Source organism: Planococcus citri, chromosome 2 (genome assembly GCF_950023065.1).
Source record: "Planococcus citri chromosome 2, ihPlaCitr1.1, whole genome shotgun sequence".
In the NCBI taxonomy this organism is placed as follows: Eukaryota; Metazoa; Arthropoda; class Insecta; order Hemiptera; family Pseudococcidae; genus Planococcus; species Planococcus citri.
The window spans coordinates 26,442,157-26,454,927 of NC_088678.1; the positions used below are offsets into that span (position 1 = coordinate 26,442,157).

The 12,771-nt window shown below is 36.0% G+C and overlaps 2 long non-coding RNA genes across 2 annotated transcripts in view; both read left to right on the forward strand.

The window, feature by feature from the left end:
- Positions 1-12,771, forward strand: part of LOC135835231 (uncharacterized) — a 69,498-nt gene that overhangs the window by 37,020 nt on the left and 19,707 nt on the right. The gene's annotated exons all lie outside the window — the stretch shown is intronic.
- On the forward strand, positions 6,231-8,008 carry LOC135835230 (uncharacterized). Its single transcript, XR_010556841.1, has 3 exons — positions 6,231-7,363; positions 7,559-7,622; positions 7,743-8,008. It is a non-coding gene; the product is annotated as an uncharacterized LOC135835230 (long non-coding RNA).

Here is a 12,771-nt window from a genome sequence, read left to right on the forward strand (position 1 = left end):
AAATCGATTTGGAATATCACGTTGACTTTTTCGGAGGGTACCAACACCATTCAGACCGAATTCCGACGATTTTAATTTGTCAAATAGGGCTGACGACGAAAACCAATTGTCCATTGTTATCACTCGTTGAGTATTCATAATCGGTTCAGCTAATGATCGAACATAATATTGAGGTACAGTTTCATTTTCTGCAGTCGTGACTTTGCCTACTACGTAGGGGATGGCTCGTAACATGTAATAAGTGCGTGCGTCGTTGAGCATAATGATTTTCACACCGTATCGGTCAGGTTTTGATTTAATATATATTCGAAATGGACAGCGGCCTCTAAATCCAACCAGTTGCTCGTCGATCGTCGTATACTGGTGCGGAGAGTAATTTCGAGTACAATTGTTTTCGAAGATATCCCAAACTTTTCGGAATGCAGCAAATTTGTCCGTTTCTGCTCGATCTATACGGGTTGTTTTATCATCGAAACGAAGGCGCGCTGATATGTGAGAGAATCGCCTTTCAGGCATTACGGCTCGATAAAAATCAGAGCCAAATTTGGTGCTCCATAGCTCTTTTCTTGACATTTTTGCTAGGCCGTGCACTCCTTGCATAAATAATAACCCAATGTACGCGTATAACTCTTCCTCCGTCAGTATTTTTTCATACGATTGAAACTTTGCTGGTGGTTGTGGACGTTTATTTACTATTTCGACATTTGTCCATGTTACGATTTCTTTTATTATTTCCGGATCGATAAAAGTTTTAAAAATTTCTGCCGGTGTCGTAGCATTACGAGCTTCTCCTCTAACAGTAGGTAAGTGGGTTACGACTTTAGACCCTCGACGACCTCTGGGATCTGGCGCATCTTTTCGCCATGCATATCCATTACGACCTTTGACCACAGAAAGTTTTAGGCGTTTCGACGAACTTGCTTCAGGAGCATCTGCCTCATCCTCTTCTTCGTCTGACTCTGAAGTGAGGCCATCGAATTCGTCATCTGCCTCAGATTCATTTTCGGTACTTTCTGAATCTAAGGAAGCATCATCATCATCTGTGTCGCTATTGATGCTATCGTCTAAGAGGAACTTTCGCAGTTGTTCGGCATCCATTATAAAGTACTGTTTTTCTGTGGACGTTGATAACTAACTGAAGATAATCTCGAAAAACGTTTACCAAGTTGTTTTTTTGAAATCATTTCTAAGCAAAATTTTAAATTTTCAATTAGGCCTATGATTCTGAAAGGTTCTGTATTATAATGCCTTCGAGGGTTGGCAAAAAAAGTTGCTACCTGGTAAAGACATCGAATGCATTGGTAGGTCAAGAAAACATCCAGCGAATATAACGCAAAAGTGTCTGCTTTTTTAGCATTCGCCAGCTATTTGAATGCGAATTGAACGCTGTACTAATAGCGAAAACTATTGCCTATGTTTATGATTGGTCCACAAGAAAGCTGAATTCGCAGCCTATTTGCTGTCGAATATGTTGCAAATTAAGCTTTGCTGTTTTTGAAAGCAAATAGTGGTCGAATAGAGCGCAAAATTACTACAAAAACAGTGGAAATTTTTCACATGCTATTTGTAGGCATATAAATCGAAAAACGCATTCTATTCACTAATAAATCGCGCACTAGGAGTTTCTTGCATCGAAAAACATAATTTATGGATAATATTGGTCGTCTACTTCATTGTAGAATCCACAAGATTGATAATATTATGAAAAAAATATGGTAAATTGCAAAAAACACTCATTTGTGCACACTGGGGTCTGTGAGACCCCACATGAAAGGTTGCGTCTACAATACGTCAGGCGCAGCTACGATCTGTTCGCGCACTCTGGTTCATCACTAACATCGATACTTTTTTTACAGCATGTTTCCGATACTTGAAATTAATTCCACACAATTATTCACATCAATTTTTGGAGTGTGGGGTCTCAGTGACCCCAGTGTGCACTGTGAGGGTTAAACATAAAGAGGAATTTCTGAAAATTGAAAAAGTACTTACGTTAGGCGGAGTGTTAATCGACATTCTACAATAGTTGTTTAATCCGTACCCGGATAGTCCGGAAAGTGCTGCACCACAATCTTCGCTAATATTTTTAATCTTAATGTCAGGTTGATGTCTATCCTGAAAATAATAAAAGAAATAGGTAATTTTTTCACCTACACAATACTTACGTTGATATTATAGTTGTTACAACTGAAAAGTAAATCATTTTACGTATACAATACTTACTTTCGGCATATTTATCAAATATAGTTCAAATGAAAAAAAACAAACCAATTCATTAACATTCACCTTGTTTATAGGACATCAAGTGATATTGTTATCATTGGGCAGCATTGGGCTTTTTTACATTCTGCGGGTTGCATAATCTCTGCCTGGGCGGCTATTCTCGAAATATTTTTGCCTCCGCAATCGCCGTAATGAACATTGCTAATTATTGGCGTTATCTTGAAAAAAAAATTTAATTGTTAATTGGGCTTTTATAAACATACTTACTTCATACTGAAATATTAAAATAACGCACATTACGCTCAACACGGTTGCTTCCTGGCGACGCAAACGACGCAATCTTTTACGTTCATTGCGTTCGATTAAGTCGATTGCGGAGGCAAAAATATTTCGGGAATAGCTGCCCTGATTCTTATCACTCTGGTAGACAAGTACTATGATCTGCAACACCTGAAACAAGGTGAAAAACAACAGAATCGTTGCATTAATGAAGAAGTACCATCCACAATAAGCGAACAGCTGTTTCAATGTACCTGTTATGGAAGCAGAAGGGTTTGGTACAGAAAAAATCTCAGTCTCATCCAATTTAGGCTCCAATTTCCGAGCATTGTGTAAATTCGAGGGCTATCCTGTTGCAATAGAACAAACAATTGAATATGAATTACAGTTTGTTAGAACAAAGTTGAAACTCTGGAATTTAAGTATGTACTTGCCTGATCTAAAATGATCGGAACAAATTCTCAAGTTGTCAAAATTTATTGTTGTACAGCCTTTAGGTGTTTTGCGGTTTACGGCGTTAATCCACATTTTTCTTCTCTTTGATAAAATGCTCTGTATCTGCGGAGATTGTTTTGATGTTTTTACTTTTTATTGGAAATCGAAAGAAAGAAATTCCATTTCCAGAGATATAGCGGTTGGTACAGCCCACAACACAACATGAGGGCCAGGTGCAAGAGTGACAAGATCCAAAAACCATTTTTTTCAGGAAACGTGAAAAACTATTCACGCCCTATCAAATAAGCTGAAAATTGTTACAAGTCTTCCTTTAGTGGTTCGACTTCGATAACGATTGCCAGAATCCCAGAATTGTTTTTTTTTCAAAATTCACCCCTGCGGGGGTTTGGGACCACATTTTATTTTGGATCATGTCATCATGTCACTTTTGCCACCAACTTTTTTTTTGTTTTATTTCGCGGTATTATTGAGTAATACTTGCTGAAATCGTAGATTACGTTATTGTAAACGTTCTCCCCCCCCCCCTTGTTCACCAAAACTTTAATGAATTTCCTATGAAATACGTCGTACTTACTCGTAATTTCAATTTCCTTTAATCAACACAAAATTGAAAAAAATTTAATAAATCACTGAAAATAAGTTCATATAGTTGCGTTGGCAACGTTCGCGGAAACTGTGAACGCGTTCACGTTCACGTTCCCTGAACCCTGAGGTGGGAACGCGTTCGCGCACACGTTCATCAGGCGCCCTTCACGTTCACATTCACGTCCGTAAAAAATGTCTATTTTCAAGCAAAAACTGATGAAAATGAGTCGAAAGACGAAAATGCATGTTGAAATCAGTACGTTCATCATATCGTTCACGCCATCGACCTTGGTCGATGGTTCACGCTCACGTTCACTGGACTGGAATTGAACGGGTTCGCGAACTTTCGCGTTCATGAACGGGTGAACGGGGTGAACTTTGTCAACTATGAATAAGTTATGCATATCACTGGATAGAGAATAGAATTGAGGAGCTCATTGCAAAAGTAGCCCTTGTCACATGAACTTTTAGACCCTTTTCACTCGATTGTACCTATTACCAACTGCGGAGATCGTGTTGTAATGATGAAATGAAATGACCGTCAAGTTGGTCTACCCTGAGTAGGGAACTCTACCCTGAGTAGCCCTGAGAGGAATTGCTTTATAGAGTTTACATTCATGATACTGGGTACGCTCAAGGGAGAGCATTGGAGATTGCATAGGTTCATGTGACAAGGGCTACTTTTGCAATGAGCTCCTCAATTCCAAGCCGCATCGAATGGTCGAAAACGATTTTGTCTAAAACAACTTTTACTTGTGTAGAGAGGCCTTCAAAATTCAAATAGTACAGTTGGTGGCAAAAGTGACATGATCCTTGGGATTAGTGTTGAGTTGAGCAGTGTTGCAAGAGTGGAGTAAGAGTAGGAGTAAGGAGTGCAAGGAGTGAGATTTTTTGAGGAGTATATGCTTGGAGTAAGAGCACTCCATGCTGTAGTGTGGAGCCATACTCCAGGGCTTGAAAACCGGAGATATTGTCCGTCTAAAGGCTGCGTTCATAGTGAAGATGCGGAAATAAAAATTAAAATGAATTTTAATCTTTATCTTCGAATCTTTAACCTGATTGGCTGTTATATTATCACTTGCCAATCAGGTTGGAGTATTTTACATCTTACATCTCCGGCCACATCTTACATCGTCACTATACACGCACCCTACATAGCTTGAGCTGAATTGTGTCATTTGCATAAGCCGAATTCCAACAAATTTTTCATGAATTTTTCCAAATCCTTTTTGGGATTTGTTTAATTTGTTATTGATATGTTGTTGGCATCAACGAGAGCTTTAATTTGGTATATTTACAAACTTTCTACGGTAAAAATTAAAAAATTATGTAGACTGGAGTACCCAAAGTTAGCATTTTGGGGTAATTTTTGAAATCACAAATCTTCGTGTCAACAAAAAACTACTGAACCAATTCAAGTCAAATTTCGTACACTGGTGTAAATTAACGAGTTATTTCTAAATACAACGTCAGTTTTAAAAAAAAATTATTTTTGACCCACTTTTTCTCAATTTGAAAATTTCTCTCCCCCCAAAAACACCCCCAAAATGAAAATTTTTCGTGGTACCGTAGAAAAGCATCATCTACATCATATTCACTATCAATGTGCAAAATTTCAAGCAAATCGGTTCATTAGGAGAGGCTGTAGCCCTGACAACGGAAATTACCTTCATGATTTTTCAGTGACAGAGATGAGAAAGTAGTGGAAAAGAAGAAACAAAATAAAAATTTTTAGTTGACATGTAAAAAAGGGTCATCTACATGACTTACACTACCTTTATACAAAATTTCAAGTAAATCCGTTCATTTGAAGAGGCTGTAGCCTTGTCAACGAAAAGTTCCGGTGGTTATTTGACCGATTTACGGCAGCGCCGGTAGACGTAGAGATAAATGATATAAAAGGAGGAGAAAGCAGGGATGGAAGAGCCGGGAGCGAGCCGGAGCCAGAGTCTGAAAGAGCCGAATTTTTTGAGGAGCTAGAGCCAGAGCCAAGAGCCAAATAAATGAAAATGCAGAAAAACATCAAGAGCTCTCTTGCAAAAGAGCTCCTTATTTTACTCAAGAGAGCCATCATCATAAGGAGTCTTTAACCTGGAAAGAGCCAGAGCCAAGTGGGAGCCCACAAAATTTTTCAGGCTCTTTGGCTCCCTAAAAGTAGAGAAAAAAGTTAAAAAATGCGCACAATTTTATCAAAAATTCAACTTTTAACTCACATTTGTGAAGAAAATGAAGAATTTTTAAGTTTTTTTCCTCATTGAGAAATGAAATGAAAATAAATGCAGTGTATTTTCATTTTTTTCATCGTTTTTCACGAATTTTGAACTCTAATTTAAAGAGCCAAGAGCCAGAGCTGGAGCTGGAGTGGGAGCCGAGAAATTGGAAGAGGGAGCCGAGAGTCAAAGAGCGGAGTCGGGAAGAATTGAGGAGCGAGCAAGGAGCCAAAGAGCTCTTGTAAAGAAAAAGAGCCAAGAGCCAAGAGCGAGCCAGAGCTGAAACTTGCGGGGAGCTGAGCCAGAGCCAAGAGCGGGAGCCCTGAATTCAAGGCTCTTCCATCCCTGGGAGAAAGCAGTTTGGGCGAAGCCCAAGGGGGGGTGTGGGGGGGACGAAGTCCCCCCCAACGAACAGAAACAGACAACAGTAAACAGTGATAAGAAGTATTCCTTTGTGAATCTGGTGAATTGTGATTTTGTGATTTTAGTTTAAATCATACTGTCAAAACCCCTAATTTCGGACACTTTTTCACGTTTTTCGAAAAGGGCTTTAAAACGAGCGATTCAACTTGGTGTTTATCTTCACATTCTCATAGAATGTCATCGTGTGAATCGTTTTTGAGCATCAATTTATAAATTTTACGTGATTTTGTTTATTTAATTTGAATCCGAAAAGTGTCCGAAATTAGGTCCAAGGTACCCTAATTTCGGACACTTTTTCTTTAACGTGGGAACTCGAAAATTTTAGTTGAAAAAGAAATTATTTACCTCTGAAAAACAACTCCAATCAAAAACAGCTCGAATCATGATGTGAAATGTAGAGAAAAACAATTTTTCAAGGAAATGTTCAGCACTCTCATTATCCACTTTCTCATTAGAAAAATAAGTTGGTAACATTGAACAATTTCTTATCAAACTCCTTGTTGATGATTTTACGACTCCGACTTTTACTTTTCAGAATGGTTTTTAGGAAAATGAGTGAAATAATAGTACAATATCTTCATCAAAACTGAAAACACTTGAAAAAATACCGTCGAACTCGAAAAATACACATTTGCAAGTGCATCAGTGTTACCCTTCCAATCTCGGTAAAGCGTTAACCAAAGTGTCCGAAATAATGATCCGTTTCGCAACTTTTTCAGTTTTTAGGATTTAAATAATAGAAACAAAACGTGAAATTTGATAAATGAATTTTATTTTTAATTACCAGTGACTTCTTGATATTTTAGAGCGATTTTCGTGGTTATGAAAGCATTTGGATAGACTCTGTGAATAACTTTTTCCCCACACTTTACATGAAGCACTTTGTAAAGTCCATTTTAATGGCTAAATAAATAGTGTAAAATGAAAATTCTTACATCAAGGAGATTGTCCGTGATCTAAACTAATAGAAGAAGTGTTCACTTTTACTTGTACCCTTGGTTCTTATCAATAAAAGAGCAAAAACACTGAGTGTCCGAAATTACGTACCCTGTCCGAAATTAGGGGGTTTGACAGTACTTAAAAGTATTACAAATGGTTGCTGATAATTTGAAAGACAGAATAAAGAATCAGAAAGCTGAACCTCAGTTCCTGCAGATTGAAAGAAATAACTCTAAAAGAAATCGTAGGTAAGTGTTAACTATTTTATCAATCATTTTGTCAAATTCTTGTATTCCACCTTATGGAATACTCCTACGTAGGTATCAGTTCTTCAAGTCTGGATTGTAAAATCACTGAAACTTGAAATCTGTTATGTAAACTGTGTTTTGAAGTGTCCCAATCCCTAACACATTCTAACCCATTGTTATTTCTTCTATTTTCAGGCTGGTATGAAACATGTCAGTTTGTTAAATCTATCTATCTAAGAACAAAATAGCCTTGATTCCGGTGAGTAATCCAAGAACAAGCTGTTAAAAACATTTTGAAAGCTTTATCATCCCAATCAGTTAACAACAAAAAGATGCAGATAAATTTTTTCAACTAATTTGTGTTTGTTTTCTTTTGCAGAGCAAGAATCAAAGAAAAATGACAAAAAAGCTCAATATTGGGGTATCGCCACACAAACTAAACAAAAAGATCGCAAACAGAAGTAACTTTTGAGATGATGTACAGTTTTGCTCGGTTCTCAGTTAATCTAATGCAGTTACTAAATACACAATTGGCCAAAGTGATCAGAGGCAATTTGTGCATGTATGATATGAACGATGAAATGGTCTAATACATTTGTAAAGAAGTGAAATCTTTCTATTTCAATAATAAAAGGGTAGATTATACTATGCTGAGGTAAATTATTGGTGTAAGTAGAATTTACTCCTATGTACGAAGAGCTTTTATTACATTGAACGAGTAATTCGTTGTGACTCACAAATTACCTCATCGTAGAGTTTCGGCAGTTATCACTGCTGCTTTCGTACAATTATTTATACATCGTTAATATTTCATTATCAGTTGGTTGTATGCTGTGTGTCTTTTTGGACATTTTTCATTTTGATTTGTGTTCGAATAGCTAGATTTCTGATGTAGTGAAAGTGATATACATGATTTGTCTTGTCTCATCGTTGATCGAGTCAACAAGTCATAATGCAAGTAACTAGTAACTACTAACTAATTGAGCATTGAACGCGCATTATTTCAATTCTAATACATATGTACATCGAGTTGTTCATTCTCAGACTCATTCTGTTCTATGTACAGTAACCATAATACATGATCTTGTGAGTTTCTAGTTACTTGTTGATTTTTTCCTCCAATGATACGCATCGATGGTTGTGGTATAATTTAATATCACGTGTAGAGTACAAAATTTAGATAATTTTACCAATTACCTAGGTCTAGGTATTCGTCTGTTTGAAGATGAATTATCGACTATCGAGTGATTATTATCAATAATTTACAGAACGATAGGCTCTGATGTTACACTTAAGGGAACCTCGCGAAGTGTCCCCCGGGGATATGGATGGAAAGTGGTGTAAGTGGTAGCTCATGACCCAAGTACCACACCATTAAAATATTAGCTGCCAGTTTTGAGTTTAGCTCCCACAGTAGAATTTTGAATTTTCAAATTTTGTAAAAATCACTACCCCGACGCTTACGTTTTTCCCACGGTGTTGTCGTGGCAAAATTCTGACCAATGCGCTAGACCATAGGACCACATTTTATTTTCCAATTTTACTCAATTGTTCATGATACTATACTTTTTGAGGAATGAGGATTATACAAATTTTTCATTTTTGATGATGGAAAATTGAAAAATTCCAACTGCTAGTTTTCAGTTTGACTTCTTCAGTGAAATTTTAAATTTTAAAAATTTCAAAATTGCTGCTCAAAAATTTTTTTACCAGAAAATATTGTATCCTTCCCTGGCATCCTTGAATTGAAACAAACAAAAAAAAAGGTATAAAGCTATGCAAGGCGATTACCTATGTGATAGAAAATAAGAAAATCGGTTCAAGAGTAGGTAGAAAAATTGATTTTTAGTTATTGATGGTTTCAGATTTTTTTTCGATTCTGTATTATCGTTTGGTTTAGCGTGGTTAAGACCTGCAAAAATAAAAAAAAAAAGCAACTTCATCAACACACTGGTATAGATTTTTGAAACTGCCTGGCATTTTCATTCTAGGCATTTTGAAAATCATCTTTGACGTATTGATTTTTCAAAAAACAAGTCTCAATTCCATTTTCATTAAACAACTGAAATGCCAATCAACGCTGCAAATATTCTTCAAAATTTGTTATCTCAGTTCAATAAAACTTCCAAAACTGTCGACTTGAATGATGATGAAAAAAAAATAGCGAAGCATATTTACCAAAGTTTAAAATTTGCGGAAGAAGAGATATTTGAAATCGAAGACGAATCAGATCTTGTTTTGATGAATCCAGAACATGACGAAGAAGCGAAAGTCATCTCCGAATCATTTGACAATACATTTACCTTCGAGTACATTGAGAAATGTCTGAAATGGATTGATTCACAAAAAAATCCACCTTCCTTCAAAGTCATTCAACACAATTTCCGACGCATTCGAGACAAAAATTACATTTCGCGATTTCGAGAATACTATGCCAAAATGGGACCGCTCCGTGATAAATTTCAAAAAATCTCTCAATTCACTTTGGATAAATTTACAGAAGCTAGGCGCCAAAATCTTACAGTGCATGATAGAGATATCAAAACTTGGGCGCTCCAAAAAGCATCAGAGTTAAATATCAAAACCGAAAATTTTAAAGCGTCGCAGACTTGGATATTGGATTTTAAAAAAAAGAATAGAATCTGCTCTCGGAAGATAACAAAGTTCATAACGACGGGAAGCGTAGAGAAAATTGCAGACATAGAAACCAGAGGATTGGCATTTCACTTGGAATTTAATGATAATGTCGCACCGCATTTCAAAGATGAAGAGATCTTCAATTTTGACCAATCTGGTCTAAATTACGAACTTCATGGTGGTCGTACACTGTCTTTTCGCGGGTTAAAAGATGCGGAGGCAATAGCCCAGAATATGAACAGCTTGACACATTCCTACACCATCACACCAGTAATGAACATGAAGGGCCAATTATTTTCCCCGATGTCGATCTGTTTGCAAGAACCTACAGGACGATTTGGCCGGATTGTTGAAAAAAATATGAAAAAACCAAGAAACTTGCACATAACATGTTCGACATCGGGGAAAATGAGCAAGAACTTGTTGATAGATTTCACAAAAAATGTTCTAGGAAGGATTATCAAAACAAAAGGGTGTTTGATTAAAGATGCGTGGACAGGTCAGAAAGACGAAAAGATTTTCGAAATAGAAAATAAAAATATCGTAATTCGAGATTTGCCGGAAGGGTCGACCAAAATTATGCAGCCTCTCGACCTCGTGGGCTTCAAAGAATGGAAGGATTTTGTGAAAAGATTTACGGAACGAGTGATAATGGATGGATTGGAAATAGATTTACACCAAAGAGATAATATTTTATTGCTTAACAGTTTAATTCTGGACCAATTTCAAAATTCATCTTTTGAACCCCTTTTTCGATCTGGATGGAGACGAGGCGGATTTGACGTTGCTAAAGAAGAAGGTTATGAAAGTTTGAAAGAGATATGCTTTGAGTTTGAAGGAATGACCTGTGAAATATGTAAAAAACTAGCTACATTCATTCGGTGTTCTTGGTGTAGGAAGACGATATGCATACAATGTTTCTTTACTCGCGAACATTACCACAATCTTAAATAAAAATCCTGTAATTGAACATATTTCTTCATTTTTCATTAAAATTTGAAATTTCCTGGAAAGAAATATGAAAAATTGAGCTTAAGGTACTTTAACATGGAAAGATGAAAGAAGTATTTTGGTCAAGGGCATTGGTCAGAATTTTCCCACGACAACACCGTGGGAAAAACGTAGGCGTCGGGGTAGTGATTTTTACAAAATTTGAAAATTCAAAATTCTACTGTGGGAGCTAAACTCAAAACTGGCAGCTAATATTTTAATGGTGTGGTACTTGGGTCATGGGCTACCACTTACACCACTTTCCATCCATATCCCCGGGGGACACTTCGCGAGGTTCCCTAGTAAGTGTAACATCAGAGCCTATAGTGATATCTAATCACTTAAATATACTTAGAGTTTACTGAAAATTAACAAAATCACTTGCTCTATGAACCTGTATTATTGGCGAATCATTTTAGATAATTTATAAGCTATGCAGTACGAGAAGGGAGGGGTTTTTAAAATTTTCTATCTGTCGGCGTTTTGACTTGACTATGATGGCAAAAACCAAGACTTGCACAAGACTTTCACCCTTAGTTTTGTTTTTTTTTTCAGTTTTAGTTTTGCGTCTTTGCATTTTTTTCAGTTTTCAGTTTTATTTAGTTTCAATTTCTTATTCATTTCCGTTTCAGTTTTTAACTAGTTTCAGTTTTTCATCATTGATTACAAAAATAATACCATTCACCAGTGTACAGATGACAGATTTGATACCCTATCATACAGAAATTATTGTTTGTTTTTTTTAAAATAAATTTTTATTCATTAAAAAGAAGCAACTGATATCCCTTCTGAAAAAATACTTCTAAGAAGAAAAAACCTACTGAACTAAAAAAATTACTACAAAAGTTAATCTTTGAATAAAAATTGGTAGGCAAATACAATTTTAAAAAAATGACTGATATCCCCGAAAAAATACTTTTAAAAAGCAAAAAACCCGCCAAGCTAGAAAAAAAACTGCATAAGGTTGGTTTTTGAAAAAAAACTGATAGAAGGAAATAGGTACTTCAACAAAAACAAAAAAAAACGACTGATATCCCCCGAAAAAATACTTTTAAAAAGCAAAAAACCCGCCAAGCTAGAAAAAAACTGCAAAAGTTGGTCTTTAAAAAAAAAATAATAGATAAATGTACCTCAAAAAAAAAATCAGAAACCTTCTGCTGAAAAAATAATGTGATATCAAACTACCGCCAAGCAATAATTTGTTTTAAAAATCAATTTTTTTCTGTCTGGGCATTTAAAAATTTTAGGCGCATCAGTTTCAAAGATGTACTCTACAAAATCATATCAAAGTAAAAAGTGCTTGAAAATCATTGTGGGATAGAAACACTCAAATCCATCAGGTATTGAAAATGAATTTGAAAACCGGGCCAAGCTTGGCGGGAACTTTCTTTTCGGCCCGGTTTTCAAATTCATTTTCAATACCTGATGGATTTGAGTGTTTCTATCCTACAATGATTTTCAAGCACTTTTTACTTTGATATGATTTTGTAGAGTACATCTTTGAAACTGATGCGCCTAAAATTTTTAAATGCCCAGACAGAAAAAAATTGATTTTTAAAACAAATTATTGCTTGGCGGTAGTTTGATATCACATTATTTTTTCAGCAGAAGGTTTCTGATTTTTTTTTTTTTTGAGGTACATTTATCTATTATTTTTTTTTTTAAAGACCAACTTTTGCAGTTTTTTTCTAGCTTGGCGGGTTTTTTGCTTTTTAAAAGTATCCTTTCGGGGGTTTGTTATTCTCACATACAGTTAGCAACCTACGCGAACGAATCAACAA